The sequence below is a fragment of the Bison bison genome, unplaced genomic scaffold (assembly GCF_000754665.1).
Source record: "Bison bison bison isolate TAMUID 2011002044 unplaced genomic scaffold, Bison_UMD1.0 scf7180017864340, whole genome shotgun sequence".
NCBI lineage: Eukaryota > Metazoa > Chordata > Mammalia > Artiodactyla > Bovidae > Bison > Bison bison.
This window is the reverse complement of record NW_011494912.1, coordinates 5,543,382-5,554,117: the sequence shown is the minus strand read 5'-3', so window position 1 is coordinate 5,554,117 and position 10,736 is coordinate 5,543,382.

Here is a 10,736-nt window from a genome sequence, read left to right as displayed (position 1 = left end):
GTCAAGGCTTCTGGCGCCACCGCTCCCGGCTCCAGCTCGCGACAGGCCCTGGCTGGGCTGACAGGAACCAGGAGCCCTGGAGCCACAGTGGGTGGGGGGTTTTGGGAGGGCTGTGGGGGAGACAGGACGTGGAGGCAGCTCCCGGTTCTCAGCCTGACTCCTGCCCAGGGGGCTCCAGCCCACCCTTCACACCGTGCTCAGAGGGCGCCCCCCCACCGCCGCAGACACCAACTTCTCTGCTTTCATGGCATCGCAGCTTCTGGTCCTCTGTGGGTGTTTGCAGTTCAAGCTCCAACTGCTTGCCACAGGGCAGGCTGATAAATCGAGAGGAAGAATTGTTGGGGCACTGAATAGCGACTTTATTAGGAAAGCTGGCAGACGGAGAAGATGGGAGACTAGTGTCGCAAGGAACCGTCTTCCCCACGTCAGAATTCAGGCTTCTCATACTAAGAGGGGAAGGGGAAAGTCCCGGTTCCGGCCAGACTCCAGAGGGGATGTGTTCATTTCTTCCTCCCCTGCTGCCATTCACAGGTGGGCCTGGTCAGGCTCTGTCCTGTGAGCTAATCTAAGGTGTTTTAGCTTAACACTCGTTACCTGGGTGGCAGGATTCCCAGAGGTGGTTCATTGTGTATAATACAAGCTTACAGGTGGGATTTCATTTGGTGGTCCAGTGGCTAAAATTCTGCACTCCTAACGCAGGGGGCCTGGTATTTGATTCCTGGTCATGGAACTAGAGCCCTAACTAAAGATCCCACCGGCAGCAACTAAGACTCAGCATAAGTAAATAAATATTTAAAAAAAAAAAAAAAACCTTATGGACAATAGTGATTAACTTGTAACAGAATATGAAGGTCCTTCCCTCTTACCTGGGCACTTGGGACCCTGGCCTCTGGGTGCCCTCAACTCACCAGGGTCCCCCCTGCCCTAGCCGCCCCCAGCAAGACCCCCACTGTCCCTCCCAGCATCTCTGCTTCTGCTCAGTCTGGTACCTTCTGTGTGACTGACCGCTCCCTCCCCTGCTGGACTCCACCCATGTCTCTCTGGACTGTGCCTGAGTGAGAGGCCGCCAGGCTGACAGTGCGCCCATTACTGGGGGACCAGGCCTCCCAGCTCCTTGGGGCAAAGGCCTCTGTCTGTTCCCTGATGACTCACAGTGGCAGCCGCCTGCAGAATAAACGCGGACTCCTTTTCTTACAGTAAAACGCACACATCTTAAGTGAACAGCTTGATGCAGTTTTACACATGCGTACACCTGGGTAGGGCTTCCCTGGTGGCTCAGTGGTTAAGAATCCGCCTGCCAATGCAGGAGACCTGGGTTCAGTCCCTGGGTCGGGAAGATCCCTTGGAGAAGGGCATGGCAACCCACTCCAGTATTCTTGCCTGGAGAATCCCATAGACAGGGGAGCTTGTCGGGCTACAGTCCATGGGGTCGCAAAGAGTCAGACACGACAGAGCGACTAAATGACAACAACCACATCTGGGTCATTCAGATGGAGAGCTAGGTCACTTGCACCCCCAGCAAGCTTGCTCTTGCCCCAGTCCGGGGACAACCTCTACCCCAAGTCGATCACCCGCTGTTATTCTTGCCTGCTTCTCATCTCCCTACGGAGAGGATCACATAGCGTGGATTCCTCTGCCTCAGGCTTCTCTTGATCAGTGTGATAACATCCAGGACAGTCACCCAGGGGGCTGCCTGGGTCGACCATCCATGCTCTTGTCATAGATGAATAGCCTTCCACGGTGGGGACGGAGCCCCCACAATGCCCTTCGCCCGTGGACAGACATCTGTCCTCTGTACTGTGTCCAGTTTGGATCTGTTACGAACAAGACTGCTGTGAGTGTTCTCAGACGTGACTTCTGTTGGAGGAGGGCGCGTGTTTCTCTCTACAGAGGAAATACAGTCAGCAGAACTGCTGGGTCTTAGGGGAGACATCAGAACTCTAGGTCCCAGCCTGGTCAGTCCTGACCGTCCCTTTGCAGGCATGTCGCACCTGTCCCCACCGTCTCCCCAGTGGACACACTGGGTAACTCCCCTTCCTCCTTCCAGCAGCCCAGTGGCTGAAACTCTTGACTCTTCGGTCTTATTTGGGAGAGCTGGACAGCTGTCCTGACCTCACTGCCCCCACCCCCGTGGGCCCAGGGGCCCCTCTCACAGCAGAAGGGCCCACAGGGTTGGTCAGCAAGCCGAGAGCCCTTTCCCCCATGAGAGCACAGAACTTTCTTCCTGCACCGGGAGCACTTCCCATGGCACTCTGGGACCATCCACTTGGGGCGTGTCCCTCTGTCTTGGCCACTTTGTTCCCATAGGACGGGCTGTGGCCAAGCTGTTCCCGGTCCCCGGAGCCCAGCACACAGCCCGGGGAGGATGACGGCAGGAGAGGATGCATGGAAAGGGGGATGGGAGAGGGCAGCCTGAGATGAACGTCCCACCCTGGGCACTGAGCCTGGAGATTTAGGCTTAAGGTCCAGTCTGCCTGCAGCTTTTAACTTCTGGGGGCCCTGCTGCAGCCTTGGCGTCCCTCTGGGGTCCAGGCAGGATTGAGAACCTGCCCTTCCCTTCATCCCCGCCAACTAAGACTTAGACTCAAGGCAGGCCAGCTGGGGACAACCACAGCCACATCGGCCAGCCTCCCCAGGCCCCAGGGGTCCCCGTCCCGAACAGCTCAGTCTGGACCACGTCCACGGCGGGAAGAGAAGGGGTCTCCTGCCCCGTCGAGGCCCTTCTCTAACATTCTCAGAGACTCCTCAGGGGGCTGGTGGCTGGACCAGGGGAGGTGGGTAAGCTGTGGTCAGGCTCTGTGAGCAGAGGCGCCATTGCCCACCCCGCCCTTGGCCCTGAGCCCAAACCCAGGTTCCTCTCTTCCCAGAACTTCATCCCCCTGAGTCACCAGTGTTACGTGCTTTGGCCTCATTAACCTCCTGAACCTTCCAGAAAGGAGTGGAAACATCCTCCCACTGAGGAAGCTGGGGGTGGGAGTGGGAGAAGGGCAGGGGACCACCCTGGCTGCAGCCCAGATCAGAGGCAGGGACTGGGGCGGGGCTGGGCACCCCTGCCTCCCCACCAAGGGCCCTGTGGCCCCCTCCCTTCCCCTCCAGCAGAGTTCTAAGACCCCTCCGGGTCCCATGGCCAGCTGGTGGCACTTACCACACTCCTGTCTATTCATCTGTAAAATGATGCTAATCGTGGGATTGCCCCAAGGATGTGAGGTTCACATTCGTGAATTGTTCAGTCCAGTTCCTGGTGCCTAGTAGGTGCCAGACAAGGATCCTTGGCATCGCTGTGCCCTCTGCATGTGGCCCTCGCTGGGTTGGGCTGGAGTGACTGGGTGGGGTGGAGGGATTGAGGAGGGAGCGGTCTGAGTCTCCTGGTCTCCGTTTCTGCTGCCCTCGGTCTCTCTCAGCCTCTATCCTACCAGGGGTGCATGGAGAGGCAGTTTGAGGGCAGCCAGGAGATATTCTTGGAGTCCTTGAGGTTCCGCGTGGACAATGAAGTTGCCATGGAAGGAAGTCACAGGCGGCCACAAGAAGGTGACATTTGAGGTGGGCCTGAAGGACCAGGGGATGTTGGCTCCAGGTAGAGGGACAGAGAGGTGGAACAGCAGCAGGAGAGTGAAGGAACAGCATTTGTGTGCCCTCGAGCTGCCAGAATGACAAGGAACCTCGGGGCCGACTCTGGGCACCCAGCAGGCAACACCGTGTCCCCAGCAGCTCTGCAGAAGTCCCCAGGGCCACCGGGGGGCAGCCTGCATCTCAGGCTGGGGCCAATCAGGGGGTCTCAGGAGGACCATGCCCTCAGCCTGGACTACCTTCCTAGGAGGGACCTCCCAACAGGACCCTTAAGAGACCTCCTCTCTCAGGTCACACCCTCGCATCTTGGTGCCCCAGGTGGAAACGTCCCCGGGGAGCTTAGGCTGACGGAGGTCTTCAGACCCTTCCGTGTGAACCAGTATTCCCAGTGGAGCCCCTGATCCATGCCAAAGAGGGGGAGTGCCAAAGCACACTTGTGGGGAAAAGAGGGCACAACAGTTCAGTGGGGCCACCTGGGCTCCTGCTGCAGGGGAGAGCTGCGTGTCTGGAGAGGAGCCAGGGTGCGGAGATGGGGGGCTGGGAGGTTGCAAAGGGCGCCGGGGAGGGCCCCTGGGGCACCCCGCATACCTGCCGGTTGGAGTGATGGGCCGTGAACTGTCCCCACCCCTGACACAGCTTGTCTTTCTCACTCTTCTTTTGGCTTCAATTTTGCCCTTTTCCCCTACTGAGCCCAGACCTGGAACAGAAGCCCATTTTCTGATTTTATCTTCTGTTTATTGGGAAATGGTCATGCCCATCTCCGGGCCAGCTCAGACGGCTTCCCCCCAGGAAGTGAGGGAGTTCCCATGGCTTATCAGAGTTAAAAATAGAGACAAGTGATGCAGTGAGAGGCAGAGAAAGGTAAGAGTGGGGGATACAGGGAGAGAGACAGAAAAACGGGGACAGAAGGGCAGGGATACAGCAGGTCCTCTGCCCTCATCTGTTCGTCCATCCATCAGGCTGACGTCAGAGGCCCTGGGCCCCACTGGGTGTCGCTTCATGGCTCAAGGCCATTGTCCCTGAGTTTGTGTTCCCCAGGTTTGTGCACCTGAGAGCTGGAGCGCTGAGTGGGCTGACGAGGTCATTGTCACCCCACTGCCCCTGCTCCGGAAACAGTGTCGGCGCCTCCGTCCCATGACAGCCTCCTCGTCGTCCCTGTGGAAGTCGAGCCCCTGCTGATGCAGGACTGGCCTTGAGGGCCGGGACTGGAGCTGGTGACTGCCTGCTGAGTGTAGGAGGGAATGAATGAGTGAATGAGTGAACAAGCAGGGACTGAGTGACCCGAGGACCTTACCGCTCATCTCTTCCGTCCTTTACGTGCACGAGAGAACTGAGGGGGGTCAGACAGGGCACCAGGGCTGGGGCTGGGGCAGGACACTCCTCGGAGTGCCACGCAGGGCTCTCCCTGAGGGCAGGTCTCACAACACGGCTCTGGGGCTCACGCTCCCTCTCTGCTCTGTCAGGATCCCAGTCGGCAGCTCTATGGGCCAGCCACCCTGGCTCACGAGGCCTTCCCCTCCAGCCCAGTCCTGGACTCCCAGGCCCCAGAAGAGCCCAGGAAAGCCAGCCCAGGCACGGCTGAGGTTCCAGTGAGAGCCTGGGGTGGGGTTCAGGGTGTGTAGGGGGACACCCTACCCACACTGTGCTGGGCTCTCAACCACCCACAGCTGGGCTCTGGGCTCAGGAGCTGGCTGAGACTTCGTGGCCGGGCTGTGCCTATCACAGAAAGTGGTGCCTGTCCCTCGTTGGGGCCTATGGTCCAGGACAGCGGTTGATCGGGGTCTTCTCCAGAACTCGACTTGGGGGCTGGAGGCCCAGGGAACCACGAGGGGGTTGGGGGCCGGGGCACAGCTCTAGGTTTGGCTGTGGGGTAACGTGGTGGCCTGAGGTCCTCTGGGACATCCATCTGGTCAGAGGCAGCCAGGACCCCTGACCTTCCCGACTCAGGGGTCTGTCAGTTCCTGCAGATACCTGTCTGCACGCCCCTCGCCCTGGCCTCAGGCAGCCCTCCATCTAGGATAGGACTTTGTGGCCCCTTTCTCCAGTCTGGAGACCAAAGGTGGGGACGGGTCTGATTCCACAGGATTGGCACAAAGTCGGTCTGTGCCGCTTGGTGATGTTGTGATATAATAAGAACTGTATACTTGGTCTTTGTCCTGGCTCCTGGGACAGAGCTCTTAAAACTTTGGAATTTTCTGAGTGAGAGGAGCATATTTTGTTATGCATAAGGAGCCCCTGTCAACCATCCCTCAGTTTATGCTAATGAGGTGACTCTGGGTGGGCCCCTAGAGTGCTTTAATTTTTTTTTTTTTTTTATCTTGGAGCTTGCAGGATCTTAGTTCTCAGACCAGGCATCCAACCCGCACCCTCAGCTGTGAAATCACAGAGCCCTAACCACTGGGTTTCCTTGGTGGCTCAGACTGGAAAGAATTCGCCTGCAATGTGGGAGACCTGGGTTCGATCCCCGGGTTGGAAAGATCCCCTGGAGGAGGGCATGGCAACCCACTCCAGTATTCTTGCCTGGAGAATCCCATGGACAGAGGAGCCTGGTGGGCTGCAGTCCATGGGGTCACAGAGAGTCGGACACGACTGAGCGCGCACAGGCACTGGACCACCAGGGCAGTCCCCCTAGAGGACTTTAGGATGGAAGCAACCGTGTGACCAAAGGCCTGGGAGTCTCGGCCCTACTCCCCATCGACCACAGCGTCCAGACCCCCCTGCCCTCCAGCCGCATGATCAGAAGGCCAGAGGGGGAAGACCAGAGTATTTAACCCCTCTACCTACAGCCCCCTGTCCCTGCCGGGCAGACCCTTCCCGTGGCTCCTGCTCACTGGCCCTGGAAACCCCACCAGTCCTTCAGGGACAGGAGTGTTTATGGCCCCGTCGGTGCCCTGGGTCCCCTGGATCTGCTGCCCACACCCTTGTAAACGCTCGAATTTGCCCCATTAGACAGTGTGCCATCTGTTTCCTGCAGTGCCCGACCCATGCCGGGTGCTGGTGGAGAGCAGGGCCTCACAGTTACCCAGCTCAACCCTGGCTTTTACATAAGGGGGAAACTGAGGCCCACAGAGGGCAAGTGATCCGTCCAGGGTCACCCAGCCCCAGGGTCTGGGCTCATGGCTGCTCTGGAAAGGCCAAGGCTTTGCTCTGCAGAGGCTGGAATTCCGTGTGCCCCTCCCCTCCCAGCCCCGCCCAGGCTGGTCACGTGAGCATTTCCTCCCCACCAGGAGCCGGATGTGTCTGCAGAGGCTTAATAAACCCATTAGGGCTGTTTGCACCACCCGGACACATACCTGGGCACCCAGCCAGCGCCCTCTTCCCTGCCCGGTGCCCCGTAGCAAGGGGCGTCTCCTGGCCTCCTCGCTGTCCCTCACCCCACCCTCCAGCTGTCCCCACCCTGCCCACCCAGCAGTCACTGTGGCTTCCAGGCCTTTGTACGCTCGGTTGCTCCTGCCTGGGTCCCTTTCTTGGGGTCACCTGGCACAGTGTGGCCCCTTCTCCAGGAAGCCCTCTCCTCTGGCTCCCAGACCTCTGTGTTCCCTCCACCTCTTGTGCTGGCTGGTTGCCCTCTCCTGTTGAAGGAGGAAACAGACAGAACAGGCTCCATCTTGAAAGCAGGACTCCATCTTGGGCCGGACTGTGGACTTTGAGCTCTACGCCCAGTATCTATGGAAATGACATACCAACTGGAAAACCAGGCCCCCTGGATGGAAGAGCCCCAGGGCTTGTACCTAGACTCTCTGTTGCCTAAAAGAATACCCTAATTATCTGTGTAACTGAATAGAATCATAAATTCTATTATGCTTACTGGGGTATGCTGCTGCTGCTGCTGCTAAGTCGAGTCAGTTGTGTCCGACTCTGTGCAACCCCATAGACAACAGCCCACCAGGCTCCCCCGTCCCTGGGATTCTCCAGGCAAGAACACTGGAGTAGGTTGCCATTTCCTTCTCCAATGCATGAAAGTGGAAAGTGAAAGTGAAGTTGCTCAGTCGTGTCCGACTCTTAGCGACCCCATGGACTGCAGCCTACCAGGCTCCTCCATCCATGGGATTTCCCAGGCAAGAGTACTGGAGTTGGGTGCCATTGCCTCTCCAACTGGGGTATGACCACAGGCCTATTGATAATTGTCCGCTGTTAACTACCTAGGCTTAAGACATATGAATCAGGGTTAACTTTGATTGTATCTTTCTTTTCCTTTGTTCAGACTAGTTTCAGGGAATTTGGGGAGGTGGGTTTGGGCACGTACACTTAGGGTATATAAAGTTTTCACAAAAACTGGCCGGGGTCCTTGGCTAAGAGGAGACTTTGCCTTGGGCCCACCGGTGTAATAACCTGCACTCCACTATCTGCATTGTCCTTCTGAGTGAGTTTGTTTCCCAGAAAGCATGGCTACAACATTTGGTGCATGGGCTGGGAAACTCCTCACTTTGAGAAGACAAGTCCCATTTGGGACTACTCCGAGGCCTTGCGGCTCGAGTCTTCTAGAGGGGGGAGGGCGCCTCACCCTTCCGGAAGGATTCTGCTTCTCAACTCCTGGACCTTTCATGTTAGCAGGTAGTGGATGGCAGCAGGGGAACTGAGCGCTCAGGTGAGGAGGAACCCACCCGGTAGGGTGGAAGAGGGGGCCTGATCACCCCCCTGGGAGGGATTAGAAGGGGCACAGACCCACAGGAGCCTGGAATAGGCAGGTGGCAGCGATTGCTTGGTACACAGGTTGATGAGCGTGTTAGGGCTTAGGAAGGAAATTTGTGAAGGTCATTTAGGAGGTGGTGTCCGCGCCGTCTTGGGGAAAATTATTACCAAGCAATTGCCAGGGCATTTTTAGGAGAAGAAACTTGGTTTTTGTGTGCTCGTATTCTGCCCTCCCCAAGGAGGTGTCCCATCTGCTATGAAATTCTCGACCCCCTCGGAACTGTCAGGCTAGAAGGAGGGGGATATATAAGTGAGTACAAATTGGCTTTTCCAGAGACGGCCTGGGACATGGGATATTTAACCCATCTGTATTTTCATCCACACCTGATCAAGCCCACCAAGGCAGAATGGACTTTAAAAGTTAAGGGAGAAACAGTCTTGGATCACGTGGTGTTCTGGTTTAGCTGTGCTGACCGGCAGGTGAAGACACGCCGATCCCCCTTCTCCCTCTGGAATCTGGCAGGTAAGGCTCTTCTCACCCCAGTTAGGAAGGAGGCAGAATGGCAATTTAAGTGTCACTGAGTGGAAATATCAGAAGTACATAGGGTACCGAGAACTTTGTAGACAGAACACAAAGGAAAAGTAGAAGATCTGAGAAGGTAAGCAAGATGAGGGGAAGTGATTCTAAGGCAAGCGTATTGGAGTGCATGATTAAACATTTTAACAAGGGATTAGGAGGAGACTCTGGGGTGAAGATGAAGCCTAACTGCCTCCACATACTCTGTGAGGTCGAATGGCCCCCTATGGGAGCAGGATGGCCACCAGAGAACACCATGAACTCAAAAATAGTGGAAGCAGTCTATACAGTAGTCACAGGAGAGCCAGGACACCCAGATCAACATCCATATACTGACTCATGGCTAGGGTTAGCTCAACACCCTCCTACTTGGACAAGGTTCTGTATCCAGAAGGGAAAGGGAAAAATATTAATGGCACAAAAATTGACTGATGATAAAAAAGGAAATTCTACAGGATTTGGACGGGGATGACCTGACCCCTCCCCCATACTGGATAATGACGCGCCTGCCTCCCAGTGCTCTGCCAGGACCTGAGGCTGCCTTGATGCCCAATCCAGGACCAGGGGAAGTTCCTGCCCTGCTCTTCCACCAGCTCTCCCGGAGTTCGTAGAGCTGCCACCTTGGCAGGCTCCAATCCCATCGATGGAGACCTCTGGTCAATGCCCCCAGAATTCCACCTCAGCTGGACCTCCTAGATTGTATCCACCTCTCCCGGTGAGTACTGATGGGAAGGGGGAAGAAAACACAGCAATTAGACAGAGGCTGCACTCCGCCAAGGAACAAGGGGAAAGAACCCCATTACAGATGCCCCTCAGAGGGTACAACAGCCTCCAGTTCAGGACGCATGGGGCACTACCGTCCGCCCCCTGTAGCCTATTATTATCAACCATTTTCCTCTGCGGATATATTAAACTGACAGAGACACGCTCCACCATACTCGGGGGAGCCACAAGCCACGATTAGGCTAATGGAGACTATTTTTCAAACCCACCGCCCTACATAGGATGACATAATCCAACTACTAGGCTCCCTTTTCAGCACTGAGGACAGACACAGGATCCTAACTGAGGCCAGAAAATGGTTAAGAGAAGTGGCACCCGAGGGTACTGCAAGCCCGCAGCGGTGGGCAGAACGAGCCACCCTGAGGAGAGGCCCGACTGGGACTGTAACACAGAGGAGGGAGGGCCACCTGGGAGATAGCAGGTGGCCATTTTACAAGGTCTCAAATCAGGGGCCCGAAAAGCTATGAGTATCACAAAACCCTCCGAAGTGATTCAAAGGGAAAGCAAATCACCCTCTGAGTTCTGCGAAGGACTGTGCGAGGCCTATAAACTTTATATGCCAATAGACCCAGCCCCCGGAGAAGGTAATGGCACCCCACTCCAGTACTCTTGCCTGGAAAATCCCATGGATGGAGGAGCCTGGTGGGCTGCAGTCCATGAGGTCGCTAAGAGTTGGACACGACTGAGCGACTTCACTTTCACTTTTCACTTTCATGCATTGGAGAAGGAAATGGCAACCCACTCCAGTGTTCTTGCCTGGAGAATCCCAGGGATGGGGGGGCCTGGTGGGCTGCCGTCTATGGGGTCGCACAGAGTCAGACACGACTGAAGCGACCTAGCAGCAGCAGCAGCAGACCCAGCCAGAGGCTGCTGGGTCTGCAGCCTTTGTGTCTCTAGCCTACCCTGAAAATGTCAGATGGGGGGACACCAAGTGACTCATGAGTTTTTATACATCCCCGAATGCCTAGTAGCTTTGTTAGGAAGAGACTTGCTGTCTAAATTGGGGGCACAAGTGGCCTTTCCCCCAACGAAAGACCCCACTGTTAGAGTGGGCTCAACCACCTCTTTACTCTTCCTCTCAATAACCCCTCAAGATGAATGGAGGTTGCCCGATCTCCAGGAAGGGAAACCAGACGGGCTAAACAGTCAAGAGAGAGAGTTAACTCAACAATTCCCT